Here is an 18,728-nt window from a genome sequence, read left to right on the forward strand (position 1 = left end):
TTTTGCACTCCCTCCACCACCATGAAGCCACTTATGAGGAAGCCAGGGCGAAACTGGCTGCAGCGGAAGAGACTTCAGACCTGTGCAGCGGCAATGAGGAGCTGGGGCGGAGAAAAAGAAAGAAGCGTAGAACCCAAAGAAATGACGAAGAGTGCCACTACCTATCGTCTGATCCCGACCAAGCAGAAGACCCAGATGGCTATTGTCGTCCAAGGCCCCCTACACCACCACCCCTACCCCCAAGGCCCCCTACACCACCTTCGCATGCAAGGCCTCCGACACCGCCTGCGTACTCCAGACCCCCTACACCACTTACGTATGCAACGCTAACGCCACTCAGAAGTGAGCTACCTTTCTGCATATGTAACTCGAGAGTTTGCTTTTATTGTGTATTACACCCTGTGCACGCAGCAGCAAAGATATCAGTAATGTGAGAGTAGGCATGAGCATTTTCTGCACAAGTTCATATCAATGCAGCATAGCCTACTATGTATGAGTAACGAGGTACAGTGAACTCCCTCTAAGTTGAAATTTATGCTTAACTCAAACCTACCATTATTTCCTTGTATATCTACTCCATTGTAAAATGCATTCAATAACTCAAATTACTGCTTAACTCAAGCAAACAGTGGTGGATACTGAAGCGGTTGAGTTATTGAGAGTTTACTGTAGTAACCAGGCTTTACTAACGGGTCCGGCAGCTCGGCTCCCATTCTCCTAGGTACCGTACTGGAAAGATGGCAGTGGCTGAAGAGGTTGCGAATTGCATCACTCCACACGTATCAATCCTTGCTTTTTCAGCTTCAGTTGGGCAGCAACAGGTGGACAAAGGAATGCCTACCAGGCAAGAGGGCTCTTCGTCATTTTCCACGGGCCGCACGGAGTCTTCATTACAGCGTGAGAATGGATTGATAGTGTGCTAGTTAAGATAACTTCTGCTTCTGAGATTACGTAGGACTTGAAATGTGTTACGGTTAGTCCGTGAGCACTTTTGCTGTTATTCTCGTTAGAGGATATTTTCTGATTACTGAGTCACTGTCTTTTTTTTTCTGTTTTGCTGCTATCATGAATCACCGCTTGCATTGCTGTTCGGGTACACAAGTGTCACGTACTGTAAGATGATGCACTCCAGTTCATTCTTTTTTTCATTGATATAATGTTCAATCTATTATTTGTTACCAGGAGTCCAGCAATCAGCACTCCAGAACATAGAAATGCATGATCCGTTTTTGATGCAAGGCTATAATGAAGAAGGACATATGCACAGTAAGTTGGAACAATGTTTGCAGCAGTAATCTCCTGCCATCACTGTCTTTGGTTGAGGCATTATACGTAAGCCAGAGCTGCTCAACGTTTCCACAGGTGTAACTCCCTTCGAAATGCAAGGAGCTTTGGGATATGGATCACAAGAAGCCCCTGAGATGAGCAGCTTGCAGCAGCCCGGTTAGTGAACACCATTGTGTTTGTGCCTGTGGCGGTCCCAGTAAGAGCACCGCCATATGACTGTACAAACATTACAACGTAAAAGAAAGAAATATCAAGGGTGGTAACAGATGTAATCTCGGGTGAACAGTGTGCTATCATGCCTTTGATCTGGCTTCAAACCAAAAAGGAACAAAAATTAAACATAAAAAAATAGCGTGACGAGAAGAAGTACAGTCAAACGAGCATTCAGCATGGCAAGTTCCGTGGTGTGCACAAAAATTTGGGGTTCTTCCTTTCGGCGAAAGCAACCCCGAAGTGTCATGTGTTGCAACTCTGTAATTTACACGACTTCCCTGTGCCTTTTACTTACTTATACTTGAAATTCCTTGCCGGAACTAGTGGGGTCTGCATTAATTCCTAATTTCACATTATGTTTTACTATTAGCAGAGGCTTGAATTGGAAATGTTACGTGCTTGGTTCGGCCCGGGGTCTCACAGTAACACCTAAGTTCGGGTTGTGCTCTCACAGTTTAGTAGGAGCGTTCAAACTGTTTTATTAATTTATTTATTTGTTTATTAATTTTTCTGCTGTTTTAAACACCTCGGTTTCAAACCGGTTCAGTACTGTGTCTTTTTCCTTAAACATAGAATCTGTCTGAGAGAGAGAAAGGTGGAGACAAGGGAGAATGAGGGTATCAGAGCACGGGAGAGCGTAGCACCTGCCTACAACTGCAGATTTTTTTTTCGCTTCCTTTGTGAAGCGATTTGTCTCCATAGAAAAAAAAAGAATACTGTATTTATGACCCATACTTTTTCTGTTTCCAGCAAGCGAATTATACGGGGTGAACAAAGTTAAGCGTTCACGAGCGCTTCATAATTAGGCGTACAAAAGAAAACTAGGCACTATTTGTCTTCTACTTGAGTAAGAAACTGCTGCTACATAATTAGTGCCACCTGTTTCTTAGTCAAGTAGCGTAAAGATGGCATCAGGTTTTATTTTATCGCTGTGTTTATGAAGCGCTCGGGAAAGCTTAACGTTGTACACACCGTATATTGAATGTGAGCAGTTCGTTTTGTAGCTCCTGAAGTGCTCGCACTGACTGCCTCTAGTTTATATCATTGAGAAAGAATTGTTTTTACTTGTACTGCATTGAAGCTGGTAATGCCATTTGTACGCATGCGACTAGAATTCACGAAATGTCTGAATGTTGCATGATTGTTGAGAGGGCCCTGCTGCTTTGACCCCTGTTTGCAGCCACTTACCTTTCCCACACTGCAGTGGGCCAAGTTCTAAGTGCCTCTAGACGCATGCTGTCTCCGACCACATACCTACCAAATCATCTGCAAGAACAGCGCCAGTGGGGCTCTGTGTCTGTCAGAGGCACATCACTTCACTCTCAGGCATCATCGTCAGACGTGTGTTCCACCAGTGCTCCCCTGAGGCCCCTGTCAACTACGCATCTGCATACACCACGTCAAGCACTGCACCGCGAGCATGCAGGCATGACTATCAGTGGTATGTTCCCCTGTTGTAGTATGCTGTGACCAGAAGGTTTGACTTACTATCAACAGTATATGTGACACTAAATTGGTAGATAAAGTATAAATGCAAGTACAAATTTAGATCAGAAATACACATTGCAAATTGTTGCATATGCAGTAAGGAATGCCTTTATGATAATAATTAGCATGGGTAAGCCATCTTGGAAGCCATGCTCACGAAATGAGAGTGTTAGCACCATTTAAGTCTGCGTTCCTCGAGATGGTGAAGAGTGGTATTCTATTGAGATTTGAGATAGCTCAAGCTATGCACGACGAATTCTGATACCTTTCGATATTGCATTGATGGGTAGCACGACATGGTCAGAAGCCACAAATCGTTATAATTGTAGTCATTGGTGGTACGCACATTGTGATTCCAGCAGCACAAAGTGCACGAACGAAAAATGGTAGCCACTCAGCGAGATAGGCAGAGGTACAATGGGACAATACGTCCCAGTGAAACATGTGGGCCCTCCTTCGTCCTCCTTTATGCGCCAGGTGGCGCTGAGTGCTGGGTTAAAAGGACGCGTCCTTGCGTCACGAGGGGCTTTTGGCTTGTTTGGGAGGCTTCTGGCTGTTGGGTTGTTCGGAGCGCTGTTTCGGGTTCTACTTCGACAAGCCGTTTGGGTAATAAATGGTTTAAGGGTATTCCCTTGTCTCTGCTGTGCTTCCCCTGCGGCTGAACGGACAGGGCCCTCTCCGGGAGTGGGCTACTCCTGTTCCTTCTCGGAGAAGGGGTTTCCCACAAACTCCAGACAAATTTAAAAATGGCTAGGAAGCAAACAAACTGATGAAGATGATGCATTCGTGTTGTGTTTGTCCCTTCGTGTTCCCTAGTCTCTATGTTTTACTGTATGCATCCAGACAAATGACCAGCAGAATGCAAGATTTGAGGCGGATTCGACTATTCTCCTATTCTTTAAGGCACTTGGTTGAAGCACCCTGTAGGAGTCTAAAACAGCCAAATGGCAAAAGTGCATTAACTCAGCTGTTGGTGGTGGTGTGTTCCGGATTATGTCTCTCAATGGAATGCTCTAGATTTCTTTAACGTGCAACATTGCAATTTAAGGTGGCAAACTACATGGAAGGCTGAGGCAGGGAGCTGTCCCAAATGATGACGGTCCTAGGTCCGGTAAGAGGCGACGATGCAGACAATATTACCTTTCACATTCCTCATCCCCTGGATGCATTTCCTTGGCAGGGTTCGAGAAGGAGGTGATCAGGCTTCTCCACATGATAAAGCTTACACAACAGTCTCACAGTGAGCAGCTACAACTTATCTTGGAGAGCCGGGGACCTACGACAACAGCTAACCGTGCTCTAATTGAAGAGCCATTCAAGACATTAGCAGGCTTCTTGACGTTTGAAAGAGAGCTCGAACAAAGTGTGGACAAAAGGGACAGACTGGTACAGATTTTGTTTTATATAAGCGAAATAGCTATTTTCTGCCGTCCTATACTTCTCAAAGCCTTATGACATTTCCACTGCTCTTCTCTTATGTCACAGGTAGCATTCATGAAATCTGTTGGTGGAAGCAGCACCCGAGAGAAGACATTTAGAGTCCTGTCACGGTTGTTAGACCCCTGTGTCGCCAGCGAGTTCAGCCTGTATGGTGCAAAGAAAAAGAGACGATTCTGCGACTTGAGAGTTTGGAAAGTTCTGTGCTGTAAGTAGCTCAAAAGTAAACATGTCCTGGGATGATGGATTTAGGTTGTTTCCTTAGCATGCTTTTGGGGACAAGTTGTCTGCGGAAACAACTAGGTCAACCGGTCTTGGAGAGGGGCTGCCCGTATGAATTAAGCACTATCGTCCTACTCCAGTGTAGTTCGTCTCGGGGAACGTGATCAGCAAGCATGTGCACACATGTTACGCGCAAATCTGCAATCTACGTAGCAAGCCTATGGCTGATAACCTTATAATTTCGAGGAAGAGGTGACGGAGACATATCATGTTAAGTGACTGAAGGCAAGTTAAGGAAAATCCGTCTTGTCGGCATTTCAAACAGGGCCAAGAAAGAGATGTGAAATTTCCTGAAGGATCGAGAAGTTCGGTTTTTTGTCGGGGTGCGGGCTTTTTGCTGAAAAATTTGAACATAGCTTCCTTCCTGCATTTACTTTCATAATAAGTTTGGATACCCTGCTCGAACATTAAATGAGAGGCAGCCTCAGTGTAGAGCCACCGAGCCGGCTGTCAAAAGCTACAGTCTCTATTCGAAATATCAGCGGCTCTCCACTGAGGCTTTCTTTCATTTTGTGTTCTGCCGGATCGATGGATTTCTCCTCGACCAGCTGGAATATTGTTTTTCAACATTGGACATCAGCCAGCCTCCTACAATGAGTTAGTAATGCCGGGGCTGTTCGTTATCAAGGGCATAAACGTGAAGTATAACATGCAGTGAATATATGAGTGATTAGCCAACTAAAAAAACTCGGAATTGCTGAGAAAAGGCAGGATTCTGCCTCAATTTTGCAATTTTGCGCGGCAACAGCAAAAACCAGTACTTCTTGAAACATTTGGTTTATGGTTTGGCAATAATAATGACCTACTTGCACGTATCAGTTGGTCTGGACAGAGAGCATACCAAACAATAATCCGATGTCAAATTGCATGCAGTCCGCATGAAATGGAAGTATTTCATGTCTTCAGGAAATAGAGCATTTCCGTGCTGCCAAACTGCTTACAAATTTCATCATGTGTAAATGGCACGTAGCAGCAACCCAGGCTTATGACTATGACCAAAGTACATGCCAGTGTAATGTTCTGGTGGTGACCTGGTAATTTAGTCCATTATGCATTGCATTATTTTATCACTTTCTATATGTTTAACAAGCTTTTGCGGAGTTTAATCATTGAGCCCATAGGGATCGATGGTGATGTACTGTAATTTGATATAGTTTTCTGGATTTCAGCTTTTTCAGAACACGGATTTCATGCTTTTGCACTTTCTTGGAACTAATAGGCTCAGAAATGATGTAGCGAATAGCCTGCTGTTCCTGTCTGCAGCTCTCTTCATGGCCCATGCTTTGTGTCCACCAGAAACTGCCCTGTAAAGCTGCAGCAAACTGCCTAACCTGCTGACTACTCATTTATATAAGTTCGAAGACCGTGGGGAGGAGAAATTCATAATGGCTGCCAATGACCCTATTGCTAGATTCTCAGCACCATCGCTTTTTTTCATATGTCCCAGCCCTTGTCCTAAAAGATACCTTCTGTTTCTCCCCATCGAAAACAGCTTGCCTGGCAGAGAATACCACCGGTGCTACCAATGAGGGTACTATGAAAGACGTGGAGAACGCAGCCATGTCTTGGCTTCGTCATGCACCACAGGCAGACGAGAGGCAGCAGATCAAGGAGCAGAGAAGCCATGGGAGCGACAGCAGCACATGAGGCTTTCATTACCACACTTCCAAAACGGACTGGAATTTTAGTACCTGAAGTATCATAGGTGCTTCCATATACAAGGTGTCCCACTGAAAAAGGGCCAGGGGCTAAAGAAAAAACGGAGTGCTCTACACAAATGGAACCAACTGTACGTGCTTGGTAGTTGTGTGGTCTATCCAAAAATATTTTTTTCATCGCCCCTTGTCAATTAATTAGCGGTAATTAATTTTGTAACTTTTTAATTATCGGTTTTAGATCTCAGATGTCAATCAGGAAGTTGTAGTACATGTCGAAAAAGACGCAACTGAAGTGGTTCGAGGTTGCTATGGCTTGTGGTTTTGTTTTTTCCCAGGTTTAAAAATTGGTTTCAGAAGCCGCGCGCACCACAGAGCGCTCCCCATAATTCGGCGCCCGCGCGCGACGATTGCAGTGCACTCTGATAGGTGTGCCGTGAAACAGGTGAAATATCTTCCTCTTGGGTGACGTGGCCCAAGGATGGTCTCCAAGCGCTAATCTGAAGGTCAATGTACGCCGGAGGGCGCTGGAATCGTCGCCCGCGGGTGCCGGATTGTGGGCAGCGATCTGCGGTCCGCCCGGCATCTGAAACCAACTTTTAAACCCGGGAAAAAACGAAACGACAAGTCATAGCGACCTCGAACCACTTCATTTGCGTCTTTTTCGACATGTACTACAACTTCCTCATTGACATCTGAGAGCTAAAATCGATAATTAAAAAGTTATAAATTTAATTACCGCTCATTAATTGACAAGGGGCGATGAAAAAAATATTTTTGGATAGACAACACAACTGCCAAGCACGTACAGTTGGTTCCATTTGTGTAGAGCACTCCGTTTTTTCTTTACCCCCTGGCCCTTTTCGGTGGGACACCCTGTATGGCTACCTACACTCTTTTTTTACTATTTTACAAGTCAGTATTTTATGACCTTTCATGTGTTGTACATGTTGATAAGTGCGCAGTACTTGGAACTTTGAGATATCCTTGTCTAATTTGAATCTGCCATCGCCTAAGTGCCATCCTTTATTCACACACTGTTGCGTTTATTCACACAACATGCTCATGCAAAGTTCAAGCCTCTTTTTCATTATAACTTTCTTATTGTTTGAATGCCAGGGTAATATGAAAGGTGGTATTTTCTATTTATTTTACAGATTGTTCAGTGGGTACCTTGTAGTGTGTTGCAGTCTTTGGTGCCATGCAATGTTTATGGTCATTTTTAATTTTTATATGATAATTTCATGTTTATGTGACATAGAGAAAGGAACACTCTCTAGCCAGGTCTTTCGTAAGCTGATATGCCCAGTGATTCATTTTAGGTAATTATGTTTTAAGCTTTCTCTTTTTACTGTGCTGTTTGTTTGATAGACATTTTGGAGCATCTCCCTTCCAGCAGAGCAGTCCATTATTGTAAGGCCATATAGTACATCTGATCTAGTCAGGCATCCCTATGTGCCCCCTCCTCATATTATGTTGTTTGCATATATTTATGGTTACATTAGTTGGTAAAGTTACCCCCTTTAACGGGCTCAGTGACGTTCCATTTATCATCCTGTTCTAAAAATGCCCCAAGTGAATAAATATCTTGTGTGTTGTATGCAAACAATAAACAGGGAGTACACGGTTCCCAAATATAGGTATATTTTGACCACGCGTGTTCTGTGTTTCGTTGCATGGCAAACTGTGTGACCTGCTTTGTTACACAGTTTATATTTCTAGTTGAATACTTGCAAAAGTACTTGTACCACAACAAAGCTGATCTGTGATACACAGTTTGTTACTGTGCTTTGCTCATTATATACTGTGATATTGTGGTTTACTGTTATGCCAAGTGCTTCAATTCTGCATGCAAAGGATGTATGTAGAACTACACATGCGAGACTCATTTGCGAGTCTCAGTAGTAATAATAAACTATAGTTCTTTTCTGAACTCGCTGCTTCAAATTTTCAATCACCGTTGCGCAGGCGCACTTAGTATTTAGTGCGCATTTTTTTTTTTGTAAGGGAGCCAAGCAACACAGAAAAATGAAGGGGGTAGGAGAGGAGGAGCATGGAGGGGGTAGGAGAGGAGGAGCGCCCTTCGGGCACATCCCATTTGTGTACTATGCTAATCCCAAAGAAAGCCCCATGGGACCTGCCAGATCAGCCCTTCGGGCACATCCCATTTGTGTACTATGCTAATCCCAAAGAAAGCCCCATGGGACCTGCCAGATACGTCCCAGAGGCATATCCGGGTGTGCCATTGTTACCTGACAGGGATAATTTTGGGCTGTATTTCGGATGTTATAGTGATATCATCGTCTTCCCCAAGTGACGTCTCAGAGATGTTTCTCGGACCTGCTTGTGTTGTCGGGGAGCACATACAGCCGTAATTATACCTCCCGAACGCGCAGGTTGCCAACCCTACTTTTGCATGGGAGAGGGATAGACTAAAGAGCCGTGAAGGCATGAACGGGGGACGACTCACCAACTGTATACCTCCCTGCGAAGTGCCAGGTATATGGTTGAGACATTGCACTCATGTACACCTTATGAAAGGTTTACAATTAGTCCAGGTGGTATAGGTAACGTTAGATGACTCTCGATTGTACCCCACGTATCCCTGTTTTACTCCTTTCTTGCTGACAGTGTATAGATTTAAGACATGATCTCCATGTGTTCGTGGTCTGTCGTGGCTTTTAAACTTTGGAGGAATTTTCTCCTGTATTATTATGCACCCCACGTTCTAGTCGGTGCTTTACAAATACCAATTTTTTAATTTCTTTTTCAGGAGTAGATGAAGAATTGCTTTGGCATTTTGTAGTGAGTATTATCTCGGAGAGGGTATCTTCAAGGTACGCACTCTTAAAAATGAACTTGACCGCAAAGCATACCCCTAGCAAACCATCACGTCAAATGATATCGTTATTTGCCCTGATTTGTTGAAAACAGGAGGCGTACGCCTTTTTGTGACACTTATGCTGTTCATAATTGTCACAAAAAAGGCGTACGCCTCCTGTTTTCAACAAATCAGGGCAAATAACGATACCATTCGAGATTGTGGTTGGCTAGGAGCGTGCTGCGCGTTGAACTTCATTTCTAAGCGTGCGGATATTATGCAATTCGAATTCCATTTGTTGATGACTTATCATGTCCCGGTATTCGGAAGGGAATACAGCAGCTCCTGTATTCCCGTTTGGATAAAAACTCTGCTCCTTCCTTGTGGCTCCTCAAGTTTGTACAAACGGAACAAAAGTCTTCAAGCATGAAATAAGCCGTTTTACCGCATTATGGCTACCCCGTGAGTGATTCATTGTGAAGAACTATGTTAAAAACTAAACGAGCAATAATTGTTGATTATTAAAATTAAATTTATGACTATCGCATTTTACTAAAGCAATACTTTCCCCAACCTCTTCTGCGACATACCTATGAAGCATAAGTGAGTAACCCATGAAACCACTGCTTTTTCTGTTGAAAAGACGACAAGTTTTTGGCTAACGAGTCTAACAGCTTTTGTAGGGTACCACTATAATATTGTATGGTTGTTTAGGCCTTGAAAATACGCGGTCAACACCCCGGAAAAATTATGTAGGTGTACAAGGGGAATAATGAGGCAGGGAGCTGTCCCAAATGATGACGGTCCTAGGTCCGGTAAGAGGCGACGATGCAGACAATATTACCTTTCACATTCCTCATCCCCTGGATGCATTTCCTTGGCAGGGTTCGAGAAGGAGGTGATCAGGCTTCTCCACATGATAAAGCTTACACAACAGTCTCACAGTGAGCAGCTACAACTTATCTTGGAGAGCCGGGGACCTACGACAACAGCTAACCGTGCTCTAATTGAAGAGCCATTCAAGACATTAGCAGGCTTCTTGACGTTTGAAAGAGAGCTCGAACAAAGTGTGGACAAAAGGGACAGACTGGTACAGATTTTGTTTTATATAAGCGAAATAGCTATTTTCTGCCGTCCTATACTTCTCAAAGCCTTATGACATTTCCACTGCTCTTCTCTTATGTCACAGGTAGCATTCATGAAATCTGTTGGTGGAAGCAGCACCCGAGAGAAGACATTTAGAGTCCTGTCACGGTTGTTAGACCCCTGTGTCGCCAGCGAGTTCAGCCTGTATGGTGCAAAGAAAAAGAGACGATTCTGCGACTTGAGAGTTTGGAAAGTTCTGTGCTGTAAGTAGCTCAAAAGTAAACATGTCCTGGGATGATGGATTTAGGTTGTTTCCTTAGCATGCTTTTGGGGACAAGTTGTCTGCGGAAACAACTAGGTCAACCGGTCTTGGAGAGGGGCTGCCCGTATGAATTAAGCACTATCGTCCTACTCCAGTGTAGTTCGTCTCGGGGAACGTGATCAGCAAGCATGTGCACACATGTTACGCGCAAATCTGCAATCTACGTAGCAAGCCTATGGCTGATAACCTTATAATTTCGAGGAAGAGGTGACGGAGACATATCATGTTAAGTGACTGAAGGCAAGTTAAGGAAAATCCGTCTTGTCGGCATTTCAAACAGGGCCAAGAAAGAGATGTGAAATTTCCTGAAGGATCGAGAAGTTCGGTTTTTTGTCGGGGTGCGGGCTTTTTGCTGAAAAATTTGAACATAGCTTCCTTCCTGCATTTACTTTCATAATAAGTTTGGATACCCTGCTCGAACATTAAATGAGAGGCAGCCTCAGTGTAGAGCCACCGAGCCGGCTGTCAAAAGCTACAGTCTCTATTCGAAATATCAGCGGCTCTCCACTGAGGCTTTCTTTCATTTTGTGTTCTGCCGGATCGATGGATTTCTCCTCGACCAGCTGGAATATTGTTTTTCAACATTGGACATCAGCCAGCCTCCTACAATGAGTTAGTAATGCCGGGGCTGTTCGTTATCAAGGGCATAAACGTGAAGTATAACATGCAGTGAATATATGAGTGATTAGCCAACTAAAAAAACTCGGAATTGCTGAGAAAAGGCAGGATTCTGCCTCAATTTTGCAATTTTGCGCGGCAACAGCAAAAACCAGTACTTCTTGAAACATTTGGTTTATGGTTTGGCAATAATAATGACCTACTTGCACGTATCAGTTGGTCTGGACAGAGAGCATACCAAACAATAATCCGATGTCAAATTGCATGCAGTCCGCATGAAATGGAAGTATTTCATGTCTTCAGGAAATAGAGCATTTCCGTGCTGCCAAACTGCTTACAAATTTCATCATGTGTAAATGGCACGTAGCAGCAACCCAGGCTTATGACTATGACCAAAGTACATGCCAGTGTAATGTTCTGGTGGTGACCTGGTAATTTAGTCCATTATGCATTGCATTATTTTATCACTTTCTATATGTTTAACAAGCTTTTGCGGAGTTTAATCATTGAGCCCATAGGGATCGATGGTGATGTACTGTAATTTGATATAGTTTTCTGGATTTCAGCTTTTTCAGAACACGGATTTCATGCTTTTGCACTTTCTTGGAACTAATAGGCTCAGAAATGATGTAGCGAATAGCCTGCTGTTCCTGTCTGCAGCTCTCTTCATGGCCCATGCTTTGTGTCCACCAGAAACTGCCCTGTAAAGCTGCAGCAAACTGCCTAACCTGCTGACTACTCATTTATATAAGTTCGAAGACCGTGGGGAGGAGAAATTCATAATGGCTGCCAATGACCCTATTGCTAGATTCTCAGCACCATCGCTTTTTTTCATATGTCCCAGCCCTTGTCCTAAAAGATACCTTCTGTTTCTCCCCATCGAAAACAGCTTGCCTGGCAGAGAATACCACCGGTGCTACCAATGAGGGTACTATGAAAGACGTGGAGAACGCAGCCATGTCTTGGCTTCGTCATGCACCACAGGCAGACGAGAGGCAGCAGATCAAGGAGCAGAGAAGCCATGGGAGCGACAGCAGCACATGAGGCTTTCATTACCACACTTCCAAAACGGACTGGAATTTTAGTACCTGAAGTATCATAGGTGCTTCCATATACAAGGTGTCCCACTGAAAAAGGGCCAGGGGCTAAAGAAAAAACGGAGTGCTCTACACAAATGGAACCAACTGTACGTGCTTGGTAGTTGTGTGGTCTATCCAAAAATATTTTTTTCATCGCCCCTTGTCAATTAATTAGCGGTAATTAATTTTGTAACTTTTTAATTATCGGTTTTAGATCTCAGATGTCAATCAGGAAGTTGTAGTACATGTCGAAAAAGACGCAACTGAAGTGGTTCGAGGTTGCTATGGCTTGTGGTTTTGTTTTTTCCCAGGTTTAAAAATTGGTTTCAGAAGCCGCGCGCACCACAGAGCGCTCCCCATAATTCGGCGCCCGCGCGCGACGATTGCAGTGCACTCTGATAGGTGTGCCGTGAAACAGGTGAAATATCTTCCTCTTGGGTGACGTGGCCCAAGGATGGTCTCCAAGCGCTAATCTGAAGGTCAATGTACGCCGGAGGGCGCTGGAATCGTCGCCCGCGGGTGCCGGATTGTGGGCAGCGATCTGCGGTCCGCCCGGCATCTGAAACCAACTTTTAAACCCGGGAAAAAACGAAACGACAAGTCATAGCGACCTCGAACCACTTCATTTGCGTCTTTTTCGACATGTACTACAACTTCCTCATTGACATCTGAGAGCTAAAATCGATAATTAAAAAGTTATAAATTTAATTACCGCTCATTAATTGACAAGGGGCGATGAAAAAAATATTTTTGGATAGACAACACAACTGCCAAGCACGTACAGTTGGTTCCATTTGTGTAGAGCACTCCGTTTTTTCTTTACCCCCTGGCCCTTTTCGGTGGGACACCCTGTATGGCTACCTACACTCTTTTTTTACTATTTTACAAGTCAGTATTTTATGACCTTTCATGTGTTGTACATGTTGATAAGTGCGCAGTACTTGGAACTTTGAGATATCCTTGTCTAATTTGAATCTGCCATCGCCTAAGTGCCATCCTTTATTCACACACTGTTGCGTTTATTCACACAACATGCTCATGCAAAGTTCAAGCCTCTTTTTCATTATAACTTTCTTATTGTTTGAATGCCAGGGTAATATGAAAGGTGGTATTTTCTATTTATTTTACAGATTGTTCAGTGGGTACCTTGTAGTGTGTTGCAGTCTTTGGTGCCATGCAATGTTTATGGTCATTTTTAATTTTTATATGATAATTTCATGTTTATGTGACATAGAGAAAGGAACACTCTCTAGCCAGGTCTTTCGTAAGCTGATATGCCCAGTGATTCATTTTAGGTAATTATGTTTTAAGCTTTCTCTTTTTACTGTGCTGTTTGTTTGATAGACATTTTGGAGCATCTCCCTTCCAGCAGAGCAGTCCATTATTGTAAGGCCATATAGTACATCTGATCTAGTCAGGCATCCCTATGTGCCCCCTCCTCATATTATGTTGTTTGCATATATTTATGGTTACATTAGTTGGTAAAGTTACCCCCTTTAACGGGCTCAGTGACGTTCCATTTATCATCCTGTTCTAAAAATGCCCCAAGTGAATAAATATCTTGTGTGTTGTATGCAAACAATAAACAGGGAGTACACGGTTCCCAAATATAGGTATATTTTGACCACGCGTGTTCTGTGTTTCGTTGCATGGCAAACTGTGTGACCTGCTTTGTTACACAGTTTATATTTCTAGTTGAATACTTGCAAAAGTACTTGTACCACAACAAAGCTGATCTGTGATACACAGTTTGTTACTGTGCTTTGCTCATTATATACTGTGATATTGTGGTTTACTGTTATGCCAAGTGCTTCAATTCTGCATGCAAAGGATGTATGTAGAACTACACATGCGAGACTCATTTGCGAGTCTCAGTAGTAATAATAAACTATAGTTCTTTTCTGAACTCGCTGCTTCAAATTTTCAATCACCGTTGCGCAGGCGCACTTAGTATTTAGTGCGCATTTTTTTTTTTGTAAGGGAGCCAAGCAACACAGAAAAATGAAGGGGGTAGGAGAGGAGGAGCATGGAGGGGGTAGGAGAGGAGGAGCGCCCTTCGGGCACATCCCATTTGTGTACTATGCTAATCCCAAAGAAAGCCCCATGGGACCTGCCAGATCAGCCCTTCGGGCACATCCCATTTGTGTACTATGCTAATCCCAAAGAAAGCCCCATGGGACCTGCCAGATACGTCCCAGAGGCATATCCGGGTGTGCCATTGTTACCTGACAGGGATAATTTTGGGCTGTATTTCGGATGTTATAGTGATATCATCGTCTTCCCCAAGTGACGTCTCAGAGATGTTTCTCGGACCTGCTTGTGTTGTCGGGGAGCACATACAGCCGTAATTATACCTCCCGAACGCGCAGGTTGCCAACCCTACTTTTGCATGGGAGAGGGATAGACTAAAGAGCCGTGAAGGCATGAACGGGGGACGACTCACCAACTGTATACCTCCCTGCGAAGTGCCAGGTATATGGTTGAGACATTGCACTCATGTACACCTTATGAAAGGTTTACAATTAGTCCAGGTGGTATAGGTAACGTTAGATGACTCTCGATTGTACCCCACGTATCCCTGTTTTACTCCTTTCTTGCTGACAGTGTATAGATTTAAGACATGATCTCCATGTGTTCGTGGTCTGTCGTGGCTTTTAAACTTTGGAGGAATTTTCTCCTGTATTATTATGCACCCCACGTTCTAGTCGGTGCTTTACAAATACCAATTTTTTAATTTCTTTTTCAGGAGTAGATGAAGAATTGCTTTGGCATTTTGTAGTGAGTATTATCTCGGAGAGGGTATCTTCAAGGTACGCACTCTTAAAAATGAACTTGACCGCAAAGCATACCCCTAGCAAACCATCACGTCAAATGATATCGTTATTTGCCCTGATTTGTTGAAAACAGGAGGCGTACGCCTTTTTGTGACACTTATGCTGTTCATAATTGTCACAAAAAAGGCGTACGCCTCCTGTTTTCAACAAATCAGGGCAAATAACGATACCATTCGAGATTGTGGTTGGCTAGGAGCGTGCTGCGCGTTGAACTTCATTTCTAAGCGTGCGGATATTATGCAATTCGAATTCCATTTGTTGATGACTTATCATGTCCCGGTATTCGGAAGGGAATACAGCAGCTCCTGTATTCCCGTTTGGATAAAAACTCTGCTCCTTCCTTGTGGCTCCTCAAGTTTGTACAAACGGAACAAAAGTCTTCAAGCATGAAATAAGCCGTTTTACCGCATTATGGCTACCCCGTGAGTGATTCATTGTGAAGAACTATGTTAAAAACTAAACGAGCAATAATTGTTGATTATTAAAATTAAATTTATGACTATCGCATTTTACTAAAGCAATACTTTCCCCAACCTCTTCTGCGACATACCTATGAAGCATAAGTGAGTAACCCATGAAACCACTGCTTTTTCTGTTGAAAAGACGACAAGTTTTTGGCTAACGAGTCTAACAGCTTTTGTAGGGTACCACTATAATATTGTATGGTTGTTTAGGCCTTGAAAATACGCGGTCAACACCCCGGAAAAATTATGTAGGTGTACAAGGGGAATAATAAGGGGAATTCTTCCACACTCTTAAAAAAGAGGGGGGGGGGGGTGTCGAGGTAGCTCGAATGATATCGTTATCTGACCAGATTTGTTGAAAACGGGAGGCCTACGCCTTTTTTGTGACAATTATGAACAACATAAGTGTCACAAAAAGCCGTACGTCTCCCCTTTTCAACAAATCAGGGCAGATAACGATATCATTCGAGATGATGGTTGGCTAACAGCGGGCTGTGCGGTGAAGTTCATTTTTAAGAGTGCACCAAAGGTGTAACCGGCACGTCCTCAACAACTGGAATTCAAATTGCATAATATCCGTGTCTTGTTAGATGCCCCCTTCGAGATAATACTCACTACAAAATGACAAAGCAATTCTTCATCTACTCCCGAAAAAAGAAATAAAAAATTGATATCTGTACGGCACCGACCAGAATATGCTGTGGGGGGGGGGGGGGGCAAAATGTTGAAGAACGAAATGGCCCAAAAGCTTAAAGCCATGACTGACAAAGAACACATGTAGATCAGGATGATGATGGTGATTGGGATTTTAACGACGCAAAGGCAACTGTAGATCAGGTTTTAATTCTATAATAGTACACAAAAATACATAAAGCACGTTCTTCTCTATGTAAACCAACTTTCTTGACCACACTACTTCCGATGCCAACACCCCCTCTTCTCTTTGGTTCGTTACGGTATGTAGACATTGTGACAGCTATTCCTGGGACCATTTTTTCAGGACCCCTCAGCAACGTTTTGCACCAAAATGTCCGAGCAGCAAAATATTCGTGCACCGAAACGACCGTGCACCGAAACGCCGGTGCACCGAAATGTCCGGATCCCCTTCGACAAGGCCACGTTCTTTTTCGGGATGGGATCACACCAAGGGATAGGCCGCCGTCTAGACGAGAGCATCTCAGTACTTCTTTTCACTTCTGTATCCACACAGTGGCATCCAATATTTCTATGTATTTCCATTCGATCACCCCTATAATTCAATACACTTCTGACACGAGTTGTTAATGGAACACTACATACGTCACTAACAGTACACGTCTACACTTAAACGGAAAACGTGCGAAAGCTTACATTGTCATTTACGAAGAACATAGTTTGTTGTAAAAATTGTACCTATCGCCTTCAGTCTCTTCTACGAGAAACCTACTGATGTATCGTTTTACTTCACATTTTGACGGTATCTCACACACTTCATACGTGACTTCATGCACTTAGTATGGAGGTTCCGCTTCATCTCCACCACTTTGCTGTTCACGCAAATATGTGAGAGACGCGAAATACAAAGGCGCCTATTGTTGCTTTTTTAAGTCTATATCCTGGCTGTCTGGGACACATCCTGTACTGAGCTATGCGGAAATATTCCCCGCACTTAGCCGAACAGGATATAGATTGAGGTATCAGAAAACGCATTTGTGCGGTTGTTTCTTATGCGTGCACCATCCTGTTGAGACCCCGATGCTTGAAATTTCCGAAGTGAACCGAGTTTCCAGTTCCGTGGTTACTCATGCTACACTAATTAATGCCTTTCGACTGTTTCCCCTGCTGCCTTGCCGTTATGACTGTTGGTCGTCGTTATTCAAACATCCTTTATGACGGATCACGGTGACGGCAGCAGTGCATGGTTTCCAATGGTCTTTGAAACCAAAAATGTCGTTTTCAATGTTTGGTAAACCCTGGAATTTTTCACAGTCCCTTCAAGCTCTTGATTTTGCATGTTTTTCTTGTTCTCATGGAGCTGCTAGTGTAGATTCCGTTTATCCACAGTCGGAACTATAGTTTTGAAGCCACATGAATTAGCAGTCTTTGCAATAGGAACCAGCAGCAAGTTAGCGGCACCCTCCGTTATATGTACTAAATTGTTATTTCTGTCGTATAACCTTTAATGTTCAGAAGTCGTCAGTCACACTGTTGAACTGATCACTATTGTGCAATACCTGTGTACCCTCTCATGTGATGCCTGTAGCTTACAAATATTTTTGTGAAATATTGAAGTCCTGATCACAAATAGGGCCCGATTTTTGTTTTTGTTTTTTCTCACTTTTCAGCAACGTCGGGGGCAAACTATCGGGTTATATTTTGCTTCAATAATTCGTGTACAATCGGGTTGGAATGAACCTGATTTAATTCTGGTTGAGTCGTAATGAATGTGATGGTTTTCGGTTTGCTCGGCATAACATATATCCTATACCAGTGGACACGGAGTATCAATACTTCGTCCATGCATCTAAGAGGCAGCAGGGTATCTGTTTTGACAGCTTGTATGAACTAATTGACGTATTCACAACACAGTTTCCAAAGTTATGCGGTAGTTGTGTGTGTGTGTCTGTTAGTCGGATCCCCTGGTCCAGCAGCTTTCGCATAAATTTCGGGTCAAAACCATGATTTTGCTTATTTGAATCGGGGGGGGGGGAATGGGTAAACACCTGGAGTAATCGGGCGTAACCAGACTTGTACAGCATCTTGAGTGGAGTATCTAAGTCACGTATCTTTTGCACTTTTTTGCACACTTTTGCGAATAAGTTGGTATTTGCAAATATTTTCAAAGGTCAGTATTTAGTAATCTAACTTAACTAATTTTTCAGTAACTTCTACTCATTTTCCAAGTTACTTTGAAGGTCCTTCTCTGTGCGTGACACGGAGGTCCAGCGAAAGATTCTCTTTTTTCCCGGCTATGCGTTTTGTGCTGTACATGTGCTTTGGCGTCTCACATATTCGGGTCATCCACGTCCCTGTTGGAAGGGGTAGAGCGTGCAGCACATCTGGTTTGGGAGTATGCATGAGGCCATGTGTTGTCCTGAAGGGTTTGCAGGTAAACCATTGAGACTCTTTCAGGAAAGATTGAAGACTCGTGCCGAAAGCAGTA

This window comes from Ornithodoros turicata, unplaced genomic scaffold (genome assembly GCF_037126465.1).
Source record: "Ornithodoros turicata isolate Travis unplaced genomic scaffold, ASM3712646v1 Chromosome15, whole genome shotgun sequence".
In the NCBI taxonomy this organism is placed as follows: domain Eukaryota; kingdom Metazoa; phylum Arthropoda; class Arachnida; order Ixodida; family Argasidae; genus Ornithodoros; species Ornithodoros turicata.